Here is a 13,519-nt window from a genome sequence, read left to right as displayed (position 1 = left end):
TATAGATCCGACACGTTCCGGACTAAGGTACAAGCCCCATCACATTGAATATTCTAGGCCATCCCGACCCTCAACACCTAAGTTAGGTTGGGTTAGGTTAAAGTAGCCACCACCGCTGCCTAAGCGTAGACTCACGTAGGCCATTGTGGCCCTTTGTGATACCACGAAGGAGCCCTAATGTGATCTACACCCTCATGAAGCTAACCAGCGCATTTGCTTAATGTAGCGCAGAATTTCGTTTATATTTACCGATGCTAGCTTCGCAAGGCACCCAAAGAAGTGTCTGTGCAGACTTCCGTAGAGATAATGCTCTACGCTTCCTATCTCCTTCTCATTCCTGCAGCTGCTGCAGAAGTCATTTGTTGGCAGGCCCATATGAGCAACATAGGCGCTCATAAGACAGTGACCTCTTAGAAGACCCACTAATGGGCTAATAGAGAAGCGATTTAGAAGTATGACCGATTGCGATCTCTTTTCATCCAGCTTGAGCCAGATTTGCTTGGACACACTACATAATGCTTCCCTGGACCATCTCGCATTAGCTTGTTTCGTGAACTGAGATCGCAGCCAGTGCTTGCAAGTATTTAGAGGAGGATTCACCCATCCAGCAGTGATGATGGTTTGCAAGCTGGTGCCTTTCCTTCTTAGCCGATACATTACTGGGACCCGTATTATGCTCGGGTTGCACTTATCAGCTACTTGTTAAGAGCATCCGTCCACTTTAAGGTCACTAGTAACGATGTATCGAAACATTGCAGGCATCTTATGGCAGTTGGGGTGTTGACCAAAATGGAAATAGAGTTAGTCACTGTCAGGTCAATAAGATAGAGAGCAGCTTCCCAGATATCTATAAGCTCAGCTTGCAAAAAAAATACCGCAGTGGTTTGGTAAGCGTAGAATCTTATTTATATTGAGCTTCTATGAGAATATTCCACTGCGAACTCTATTGTTCAGTTAGAGCCGTTCGTGAAGATGGCAATTTTTTGGTTTCCCGGTTCCATGCAATTTGCCGACTCGCTCCTGTCTGGGATCATAGCGGAAAATATATTGTCCCATCGAGGGGACAGTATTGTGTGTTCTAACTTTAAAAATGTATCCGGGACTTGTTTCAGGGTCTGGGCATTTCCAAACTTTCTGTAACCTCCAAGGTTTGATTGCGTTGCGTCTTGTTCCGTTGCAGGTAGCAGAATACTTCCCATAAAGGTCAGTAGGAAGAAGAAATAGTATGTTTTCAAGAGCTTTGATGGGAGTTGCTTTGTTCTTGTTAGATTTAATGTCGAGAGCGGGCCATCATACGGTGACTGCTTATCAGAGAGTAAGGATCGCACCACTGCCGTGTAGATCTGGTATATTGCTCCTGTCTCTGTTTTTTTGTTTTCTCATTACTGATGCGGATTCAACATTTCTTACACATAGTTTTTGTTAGATTCAGTGCATTTTGCAAGAGGTGCCTAATCATCGGAAGATGTTTGGTATTAGCCGTCAGGGCAATGCCATCAGCGCATGCAATGACCTAGCTACCGGTAGACTGTAGCTTAGATTACGACAGACATACCTGCCGCGGGTATATTCTAAGCCCCCTAGACTGCTGCGAGGACAGGATTAGTGAATAGCTTTTGAAAGCAGAAAGTTCAATTATGCAGTAAAAAATTAAATTAAAAATATGAAACAAGAAACTTTTAAATATGAATTAATTACCGTGAAGAAATCACAAGTGATGCGACTCTGTAAATATCTTATTAAAAAAAAAATACAATTAGTCACACGGCAATCGGTAAAATAATTTTTTTCTGAATGAGCGAAAGTGTCGAATGTAGTTGTTGGGAACTTAATACATAGAGGCTTATGCTGAATATAGCCAGATGTTATAATTTAGAAACATTTAAATATATTCGTGCTTGCGGTTACAATTTCACTACGCCTTGTAAGTAGGTAAGGTTAAGGTGCAGCAAAATGTTGGCGTGCCAAATACAATTAAAATATAAATTAATTTGCGTTTTGATAAGCTGGGGATTATAATAGAAACTAATTATTAACTTAATTTTACTAACTAAATTCAATTAAATTTTATTTATATTTTTTTTTTTCAGGAAAAACGCACACCAAATAACCAGATGACAAACTTAATAACAGGTATGTTAGGCTAACTTATTTATTTTTCGACTTATTGCTATAGGTTCAACTCACTAAGCTCTTAAATAAAATACAAAAAAATATCTTGTGGAGGTAGTAGTTACACGTATTTAATAAGATTGTTGAGCACCCGCGGAATTCGCAAATAAGATTCTGTCAATCATATGTGTGTGAAAGATTGAAGCCCACCCTGAATCAGCTGATTAGCCCTTATCAGTGCGGGCTACAGGTAAATCTACCGTGGATCAGATTTTCACAATGCGCCAAATCTTGGAAAACGCTGCGAAAAAAGAACTGTCGCACACCACAAATTCTTCGATTTTAAAGCCGTCTTCGGATGCACGAAAAGGAGCTGCTTATATGCTTATTGAATAAGGCTCACATAAATTATATCATTTCGCAAAGTAATATCCTATGCATATATAACTGGCATAGTTTATATAGGACTATACTGCGGGGAGCTTCGGCTGCAGTAAAGAAATCATGTGTACATCTTTACTGAGATATTAACGCCTTGTCCTCGATAAAGCTAGGATATTAAAAATGAAGTGATTTGATGAATCATCCAATCAGGCTTTCACTGATGCTTCAGAATTTTTGTATTATATTGAAACTTTGATAAAAATGTATATGAATCATATCTTGCTTCGAACTTTCAAACCAGCGCCAATTTTTGACACCCCCTTTATAGCTGCGGATTGTTTCGTAGTCAGAACGACATTTGATGAGCCTTGTTTTCATACGTAGATAAATACAAACTTGGCTGGTTACAGCGATTTTATTGTTGTTACATTATTGGTGTGGCAACTCACTACAACTTCTTTGGTCCCCTTCTGTTCGCTCGGAACTTACTTTCGTGATGTAGTATACACCATGTATGTATACTTAATTGTCATATTTACACTCGAAAAATGGTATTCCTTCCTCTCCCTTTTCTTCTTTCTCTCTCTCTCTCTCTCTCTCTCTATCCATCGACCAGGCCTAAGTTAGGAGGGGTGATCCTGCAGGAGAAACATTGCAAAAAATATCTAAGAATCATTTTAGACAGTAAGTTGTCGTGGAAGCTCAACGCGGAGGAGAGAGTGGGTATTTACAGCGATTGTAAAGCTTATCCTATACTATGGAGTCTTTGTTTGGTGGACAACCACACAAAAAATAACCTGCTTCAATAATATGTAGGGAGTAAGCAGACTATCAATATATTACGGGAGCCTTGAAAACAACAACGACGATCGCACTGTATGCCATTCTGCATATTCCACCAGTAGACCTGGTGGCAAAGAACATAGCGTGAACAGCTGAACAGAGGCTCAGTGTTTGAGCGCAGACCACACGGCCATAGTAGTATAGCTTCCTCAATTACAGGACGAACACACTACCCGATTGCGTATCCGAGCTTTGAGGAGCTTTTAAAGCCCCAGTTGAGGTGAATGATTGGCGCAAAGAAGCCCAAATGGCGGACGAAGCCAATCGCGTGTACACCGATGGTGCTAAAGTAGTTGAAGGAGTAGCGTCTGCGCTATACTGTGCTGATACGGAAATAAACAAATCCCAAAAGTTGTCAGAACACTGCAACGTTTTTCAGGCGGAAGCAGTAGACGTAAACAAAGCGGTAGAAACACTGGAAGAAAATACCTCAAACTGCAGCCGTGACAACCGTTATATTGACATCCAAGTAAAAATTAAGGAAATAATCTCGCTAGAGTGCAAGCCATCCCGGAAAAGTATCGGTACACGGAGAAGCATACGTCTATGTATATTGGAGCGCAAGGCTTATGGGAATTGATGGAAGTGAAAAAGGGGATGAACTAGCTAAATACGGCGCATCCCTTGAAGCTTGCTCCGTAGGCATCCTAAGTAGATTGGGGATATTAAGAGAAGGGGAGAGGTGCACATGATTGACCAAGCGGGAAAGGCGTGGACCCAAGCGCGGGGCTGTAAGGTGTCGAAAATCATGTGTAGGTCCTACAACCTAACAAAGCTACTCATATCATTAATAAATAATAGTTTAAAAAAACTACAAAAAAACACGCTTTTATAGCTAACCGAACTAAAAAGTATAAAATAATTTTCAATTAAAAAGAGTTTATATAACAGTAGTAGAAGGTCAAACAATAATTTATAGTTAATCACCTCAAAAGAAAATTATAATAAAATTTAAGTTATTAACAGAACAGTGCTTGATATTGAATGTTACAATCATTCTATTGGCAACTATCTGAGAGGAAAGATATGAAATGTAAGTGGGCTGGACGCGGTCTTTCGCCGAAATTTCCAAGGGGCGGTAGACCATTCGCATTATAGACGAGAGCAGCGAAGATGGCAGGATCCTGAAACAACAGTGGAAGTGGATCGAGGCTAGCTACGGTGGCCGTTAAGGTTAAGAAAGTCAACCCAGGTCCACCGCCATCTTGCACCGAGCAGGGTGGTTCCAGGACAATGTCAAGCTAATTGCCTGTGACGACGCCAGGTCGGTAAACCTCTACAGGGCCGCCGTCACGCTGATAGGGGTGGTATATCCGGGCGCGCATCAAGGTAGTATTTCGCACGGGGCTACAGCCAGAGGTTTGGAAGTCAACCGGGATAAAACCGAGCTTGTCCTCTTCACTAGGAGGTACAAAGTACCAAATCTTACACCGCCAAGAGTTGGGGGTACGTTCTTAGCGTTTAGAGATCAAGTCAAGTATTTGGGAGTCATTATGGATAGGAAGCTATTATGGAGTGACAATATAGTGGAGCGATCCAAGAAGGCAGCAGCAGAGCTGTTCACCTGCAAGCGGACAATTGGCACCTACTGGAGATTTTCCCCTAAGGTGACCTACTGGATTTACACAGCCATTGTGCGCCCGATTCTTCTTTATGGTGCCTTGGTCTGGTGGCCTGCACTAGCTAAAAGTACCTATTTTAAAACCGTTCCGTTCCGTTACATACATACATGGATACATAGATACATAGATAGATACAGAACAAGCTAATAAAAGCGCGTTAAAAAGGGCTCCAGTATGCTCTTTCGTAGATGTGCCATGCATCCACTTCTATCATTAATAAAGGAATGAGTTTTCCGCATTATGTGCAAGGTTTCAAATCTATGTCCATTTTGGGTGGTCAAAAGTCAATCGACCTTATATCCGTTAACCTTATGTCACCACATCATCACATTAATGCATTGTCATCGAGCCTTGATACGTGTGCAAAGTTTCAATCAAACTTACATATGTCCATTCAAAGTGGTAATAAGGCCAATTATCCTTATGGCCGTCGACCTTATGTCACCACACCATCACGTTAATGCATTGTCATCGAGCCTTGATTACTGCGCACAGTTTCCATCAAATCTATGGCCATTAAAAGTGGTAATAAGGCCAATTGACCTTATGTCACCACACCATCACATTAATGCATTGTCATCGAGCCGTGATACGTGTGCAAAGTTTCAATCAAACTTATGGCCATTCAAAGTGGTAATAAGGCCAATTGACCTTATGGCCGTTGACCTTATGTCACCACACCATCACATTAATGCATTGTCATCGGTCCGTGATAAATATGCAACGTTTCAAATTAATCAGACTTCTAGAAATCGGTGAAAATTAAGCTCAAAGATTCCGTTACATAGATACAGGCCAAGCTAATAAAAGCGTGTTAAAAACAAGTAACGAAGGCTAAGTTCGGGTGTAACCGAACATTACATACTCAGTTGAGAGCTGTGGAGACAAAGTAATGGAAATCACCATGTTGTAAAAGGAACCTAGGGTAACCCTGGAGTGTGTGTATATGACATGTGTATCAAATGGAAGGTATTAAAGAGTATTTTAAGAGGAAGTGGGCCATAGATCTATAGATGGACGCCATTTAGGGATATCGCCATAAAGGTGGACCAGGCCTGACTCGAGAATTTGTTTGTACGATATGGGTATCAAATGAAAGGTGTTAATGAGTATTTTAAAAGGGCATGGGTCTTAGTTCTATAGGTGGACGCCTTTTCGAGATATCGCCATAAAGGTGGACCAGGGGTTACTCTAGAATTTGTTTGTACGATATGGGTATCAAATGAAAGGTGTTAATGAGTATTTTAAAAGGGCATGGGTCTTAGTTCTATAGGTGGACGCCTTTTCGAGATATCTCCACAAAGGTAGACCAGGGGTGACTCTAGAATTTGTTTGTACGATATGGGTAACAAATGAAAGGTGTTAATGAGTATTTTAAAAGAGAATGGGCCTTAGTTCTATAGGTGGATGCCCTTTCGAGATATCGCCATAAAGGTGGGCCAGGGGTGACTCTAGAATTTTTGTGTACTATATGGGTATCAAATGAAAGGTGTTAATGAGTATTTTAAAAGGGTGTGGGCCTTAGTTCTATAGGTCGACGCCTTTTCGAGATATCGCCATAAAGGTGGATCAGGGGTGACTCTAGAATTTGTTTGTACGATATGGGTATCAAATGAAAGGTGTTAAAAGGGCGTGGGCCTTAGTTCTATAGGTGGACGCCTTTTCGAGATATCGACATAAAGGTGGACCAGGGGTGACTCTAGAATTTGTTTATACGATATGGGTATCAAATGAAAGGTGTTAATGAGTATTTTAAAAGGGAGTGGGCCTTAGTTCTATAGGTGGATGCATTTTCGTGATATCGCCATAAAGGTGGGCCAAGGGTGACTCTAGAATTTTTTTGTACGATATAGGTATCAAATGAAAGGTGTTAATGAGTATTTTAAAAGGACGTGGGCCTTAGTTCTATAGGTGGACGCCTTTTCGAGATATCGACATAAAGGTGGACCAGGGGTGACTCTAGAATTTGTTTATACGATATGGGTATCAAATGAAAGGTGTTAATGAGTATTTTAAAAGGGAGTGGGCCTTAGTTCTATAGGTGGATGTCTTTTCGTGATATCGCCATAAAGGTGGGCCAGGGGTGGCTCTAGAATTTTTTTGTACGATATGGGTATCAAATGAAAGGTGTTAATGAGTATTTTAAAAAGGCGTGGGCCTTCGTTCTATAGGTGGACGCCTTTTCGAGATATCGACATGAAGGTGGGCCAGGGGTGACTCTAGAATGTGTTTGTACGATATGGGTATCAAATTAAAGGTATTAATGAGGGTTTTAAAAGGGAGTGGCCCTTAGTTGTATATGTGAAGGCGTTTTCGAGATATCTACCAAAATGTGGACCAGGGTGATCCAGAACATCATCTGTCGGGTACCGCTAATTTATTTATATATGTAATACCACGTACAGTATTCTTTCCAACATTCCAAGGGCTTTTGAATTCGCCCTGCAAAACTTTTTCATTTTCTTCTACTTAATATGGTAGGTGTCACACCCATTTTACCAAATTTTTTTCTAAAGTTATATTTTGCGTCAATCGACCAATACAATTACCATGTTTCATCCCTTTTTTCGTATTTGGTATATAATTATGGCATTTTTTTCATTTTTCGTAGTTTTCGATATCGAAAAAGTGGGCGTGGTCATAGTTGGATTTCGGCCATTTTTTACACCAATACAAAGTGAGTTCGGATAAGTACGTGAACTGAGTTTAGTAAAGATATATCGATTTTTGCTCAAGTTATCGTGTTAACGGCCGAGCGGAAGGACAGACGGACGACTGTGTATAAAAACTGGGCGTGGCTTCAACCGATTTCGCCCTTTTTCACAGAAAACAGTTATCGTCCTTGAATCTAAGCCTGTACCAAATTTCACAAGGATTGGTAAATTTTTGTTCGTGATATTACATTAAAAGTATCCTAGACAAATTAAATGAAAAAGGGCGGAGCCACGGCCATTTTGAAATTTTCTTTTATTTTTGAAAATTATTGCACCATATAATTACCTGAGTTGAATGTTGACATCATTTACTTATATACTGTAAAGATATTAAATTTTGTGTTAAAATTTAACTTTAAACATTTTCTTTTAAGTGGGCGTCGTCGTTCTCCGATTTTGCTAATTTTTATCAAGCATACATATAGTAATTGGAGTAACGTTCCTGCCAAATTTCATCATGATATCTTCAACGACTGCCAAATTACAGCTTGCAAAACTTCTAAATTACATTCTTTTAAAAGTGGGCGGTGCCACGCCCATTGTCCAAAATTTTACTAGTTTTCTATTCTGCGTCATAAGTTCAACTCACCTACCAAGTTTCATCGCTTTATCCGTATTTGGTAATGAATTATCGCACTTTTTCGATTTTTCGAAATTTTCGATATCGAAAAAGTGGGCGTGGTTATAGTCCGATATCGTTCATTTTAAATAGCGATCTGAGATGAGTGCCCAGGAACCTACATACCAAATTTCATCAAGATACCTCAAAATTTACTCAAGTTATCGTGTTAACGGACAGACGGACGGACAGACGGACGGACGGACGGACGGACATGGCTCAATCGAATTTTTTTTCGATACTGATGATTTTGATATATGGAAGTCTATATCTATCTCGATTCCTTTATACCTGTACAACCAACCGTTATGCAATCAAAGTTAATATACTCTGTGAGCTCTGCTCAACTGAGTATAAAAAGAGAGAACTGTAGACTCATGAAGGGTATTTTGACTGGACACTGCCTTCTGGCGTCACATGCCTTTAAGTAAAGCCTACTCATTGATTGCAGATGTAGGAAGTGCGGGTGGTAGGAGGTTACGATCGAGTACGTTTTGTACTCGTGCCCTGCGATTGCCAGGCTAAGACCCCAGCTGTAAGGAGTGATACCGCTGACAGATCTAGAAGCAGCAAGTGGCATAGGTGTCCTTGAAAGCTTCAAGTATTTGCCATGAGAACGGAGTTATTTTATAAAATGTGCTACTTTTTGATAGGGTTTTTCAGCTTGTTCGTTAAACAAACTTCTGGTAACACTACGGACTCAATTCGCCTATGTGAGGTCGTCATGGACCGTCCAATTCAACATAAGCTTATCTCTCTCCCTGTCACTCTCCTACTCCATCTCCACCTCTCTCTCCCTCGCTCTCTCCCTTTCTCTGCTGCTAACTCTCACGGTCATTCCCACTCTCGCTGTCAATCTTAATCTAACTCCCTTCCTGCCTCTCCTTCGCCATTTCACGTGTTTTAATTAAAGTCGTATCCAATGAAATTTTAAAATCAAGTAATATAACACATGTAAGTAAAACGAACGAAAAGTTGAGTTTGTGTTTCGTTATGCGGTTGAAAGCTAAATACAAGTATTAATAAGGTCGATCAAGCATTTACTGATATATTAATCAGTTATGTAATAAAATGCTCATTAATGTAATTACAATTAACGCTGTATCATCAATAGCCTATACAGTGTAATAATTTTATAAGCTTTATGTACTTACACAAATAGAAGTCAATAGGTCAGGTTGGATTGTCATTGATAATAACAAAGGAAATGGTTCTAAATGTACCAATTTTCACACTGCAAATTGCTTACGGCATATAAAACTACAATTTTGTATTCCATTCATAATTCACACAATAGAAAGCTCATCACAATAAGAATGATTATCAAGCGATCAACAAATAAAAACTGGAATGGTTTGTCAAGATATGAAAGAGTGCATAATGGTTTGTTTGTGTGTGTACTTGAAGTGACACCATTTACACTTACGTGCCTGCGGTGGTGTATGGTGTTAACGCACCAAATGACACACTTTTCAACAATGACCGAAACCGAGTAGATAATGATATTCGTTGATGAAGTTCTTTACTGCATTGCAAAACTATTTGTCTACAAATTAAGCATTGCATACTGATTAATCGGGTTTTTGCGTAATTCTTATTGTTGTTGTTGGTTTTGGATTTATTATATGGAACATTTTTAGTTGCTTTGCGTTTACTGCGCTTTTTGAAGAAAAGTTCACCAACATTTTGATTGTCACATATTCAAAGCGTTATTATTTGTTATGATGAATGTTTATGGTTGGTTGTCAACATTGTATCGACTTAATGTAGTTCTTTATGTATGCGTGTATATTTATATCAGTGTGTGTGAAAGCTTTCTGTGTTACCAAGCAGTAACTAGCGGTATTCTTAGCACCACAGCGAAATAACGGTAATGTGTTCGGCGAATGTGTGCAACAAAAAAGCTGTAATAAATGACAAAAAGAGGAAAAAACTAATAGCAGCGTAAAATTGTGGGTGCATAATTGTGAGAGTGAGTGTGAATATGAGCTCCGTGTGAGAATTTCCTGTAATAATCGTCGTTCATCGCATGAAAGTTAAAGATGATGATTACACAGCAAAAAAAAAAAAAGCAAACAAAAAACAAAAAACAAAAAAAAAAAACTTTGAAAAAGAAGAAGAAAAATTCACCTAATTACTAATCGCCGACTTGTAAGATGAAAATGTTTGAGCGTGACAAGTTGAGCGGTTTTTTTCATTAGCCTAAGGGAGCTTGATTTGACTTGAGAATTTGTTGTGACTTGAACAACGGTATTTCAAAGTGTGTCTAATTTTCCGCTTAGACTATTGCTTAACTTTCGCAGTCACAGTTAGATTGACGCTGTGAGATAATAAATGATTATTAATTGTGAAGAAAAGCTTAGAGTTTGAGGCTTATACAAGGGCAAAACGGCAGAAATTCTAAGGTAATGCATTATATTTCTACGATATGCAAACTGTTAAAGACGACCTAAGATAAGAGGGATTCAAGGGGCTGCGTAGCACTTTGAAGAGGTGGTCGTCGGATTTCATAGTTTCTCCCACCCAAATGTCAACCTCACTTATACGTGGTGAGTCTTTTTTATTTTGCAGGTAAAGCTCTGGTGATGACAAGCTCCTCACGGAATGAGTGGGTTGTATGAGCTAGAAGGTTCCACATGGGCATATCAAATCATTACCGCGATGGTCGGTCAGAGCGTTTACGGTGTTATTTTCGATAAAGTATGGAATCAGTATCCGGCAAAGGATCATTAACATCAATAAAACTTCCCATAACCTTTGGGGAATCTTACTATCGCTACAAGAAGAAAATGAACCATGATAAGAACATCGACACGCATCATCGCTTTGTCAGCTTTGAAGCAGATTTTTACATAGATCAAGCGAGCTGCTATGCCGCACTTTAAGTTCTCTGAAAAGCTTATGCTTCGACGCTAAATAACGTTCAGCAACATCAAAAGCGTCGGCAGCTTTGGCAACTACGTGTATGAAAGGGTTCAGACAAACTCGATGCGCTATTCTTTCTAATAGCTGCAAAACTAAGCTCGACCTAAATCGTCTCGAAAGTAAAGTACTTGTTGTCATTAAATGCAAAATAAGCCATTTCGGGCCAAATTCAGTCCTATTACTGTTGACGGATATAAATGCGGCTATGAATCCAATGGAGAATCACGCTTGCCAATCTCTAAGTAAACATTTCTCTCGCACCATACTTGGATCTCTCATTATGGCTCTATTGTTGCATGCCTCGCCATGAGAGGAAATGGTGAGACCGGGAATAAGGCGGAAAATGTGACCTAAGCACCAAAAGCCCCATGTGGAGTGTCCAGGCAAATTTGGGATCGCATGCATACAGCAGAATACTACGTAATAAGTCTGAATTTGCTAGTTCTTGAAGCACTTGCTTTAATAATGAAAGATTACTCTCTGATGCAACAGTGGTGTGAAGGCAGGCAAAGTTCAGAGAATGAATTCTGTCATAGTTGCCGTGAAGATGAGACAAAACGCCTACAGCACTTTCTTTAAAGAGTTTTTGCACTTGCGAAGGTTATGCTCTAGTGAAGAACCATGCTTTACTTGACATCTCTATTGTGTTAGTACAAAAACATCCAACCCTCCATCCATCAGTGATTACTGACTCTAACTCGAAAAACCCTGGAATGTCAAATCACTATACACCCGTTTTTCTAACCAGTGGGCCCTCTGCTTCCTATTTCTGAAATCGTGCTGAGTATTTTTTTGGGCTGGTTAAAGATTCCGTGTTGCATTAGGTAGAGACGAAATGGTTTAGGTATTTGCATATACGAAGGAGCAAGCGCAGTAGCTCATATAAGTTGTACTACAAGGGACCAGAAGGCCTTTGGGTTTCACCTGACCACTTGCAGTCTGCTCTTGGGCAGGTAAGCTTTCAGAATAGCTAAAGAAGCTCTGGATACACAAGCAACGACGATGTTCATCTGACCAGATGTTTGATGTAAAGCATTCAGGCTATAGGAGGCTGTCGAATGTAAGTCTAAGTACAAAGTGGCTTCCGTTGCATAATCTTCCATACAATTGCGAGCTAGTGAAAATCTAGCTATTATCGTAATAATTGTTCTTTGATACTTTAAGTTTATTTATGAACGAGAACTTTGTTCACAGGTTACTGACTTCCCTAAGGGGTACCTACATGGAACATTACGAAGATTAGGTTAGGTTAACCTAATCTACGGACTTCCTTACAGGGTACCTATATGGAAGATTACGAGGAGTAATTGCAAATTTAACTTATATTTCATAAGCATTTTCTTAATGTACGATGGAATGTCTCGAGTTTAGTTTCCTCTTTACTAAGTATCAAAGTAATGTGAAAGTCACATGAGGAGGCTGCTTAATTCTGAAGCTGGTTTAACCATGGCTTTTATTAAACGATAAAAAGGAAATTTAAAATACTTTGGTGACACAGCCAGCTAAAGGTAATAGTTATAACAGTAAAATTGCATGTACTTAAGAAGCAATGTGAGTTAATGAAAAATTTGCGGAAGTATCATAAACAACTACTAAAAATTGCATCTTTAGTTAGAAGTAAGACTACTAATGAAGGTAAAGTTTCATGAAAACACACAAAAACAACTAAACAAACGCTACATATTCACGTAAATATGTATGACCGTTTAATAGCCATTGTAGCTAACGATGTTTATGAGAAAGTTAACAAGCCACGCAATTAATGAGATCGGTAGCTTAGATGTTGTAATGGTGATCATAAAACGTTTTAAGGTATTGGTATTTGCAGAAAAAATAACATGAACTGTTTTATTGTTTTTCCTGGTTAAGAATATCACGACTTGTAGTTCAAGTAGCCTAATTCGCCCCGATGGAGATATTTACGTTATCTCTTTGCTAAGGCTTATGTAAAGTATCTGCCGTCAGACTCGTGACGGGTATTCTGACTGGCTTGGTCAGTGATAGCAGATGTACGAAGTGCGGGTTAGAGGAGGTAGCGATAGAGTACGTATTGTACTCGTGCCCTGCGGCTGCCAGGCTGAGACTACAGCTATAAGTAGTGATACAGATGTTACATCTAGAAGCAGCAAGTGGCATCGGTCATAGAAAGCTTCTAGTATTTGCCAAGAGCACGAAGTTATTTTATAACTCAAAACTTGGTTTTTAATAGGGGTTTTCAGTTTAGCCGTTAAATAAACTTGTGATAACAATGCGGACTTATTCAGTCTATGTGGGGTCCTCGTGTAGCGGCCAGTTCCCCC

General features: G+C 39.6%; 1 long non-coding RNA gene across 1 annotated transcript in view; it reads left to right on the top strand.

Annotated features, from left to right (window-relative positions):
* LOC137239548 (uncharacterized) overlaps positions 1–13,519 on the top strand; it is a 98,154-nt gene that overhangs the window by 39,512 nt on the left and 45,123 nt on the right. Inside the window, exon 2 of the long non-coding RNA XR_010949418.1 lies at positions 2,091–2,133. This is a non-coding gene — a long non-coding RNA (uncharacterized lncRNA). The remainder of the gene's footprint in view (positions 1–2,090; positions 2,134–13,519) is intronic.

The sequence above is a fragment of the Eurosta solidaginis genome, chromosome 2 (genome assembly GCF_040869045.1).
Source record: "Eurosta solidaginis isolate ZX-2024a chromosome 2, ASM4086904v1, whole genome shotgun sequence".
Lineage (NCBI taxonomy): Eukaryota > Metazoa > Arthropoda > Insecta > Diptera > Tephritidae > Eurosta > Eurosta solidaginis.
Note: the sequence above shows the minus strand (reverse complement) of the source record. Positions and strands in the feature narration are given on the sequence as shown.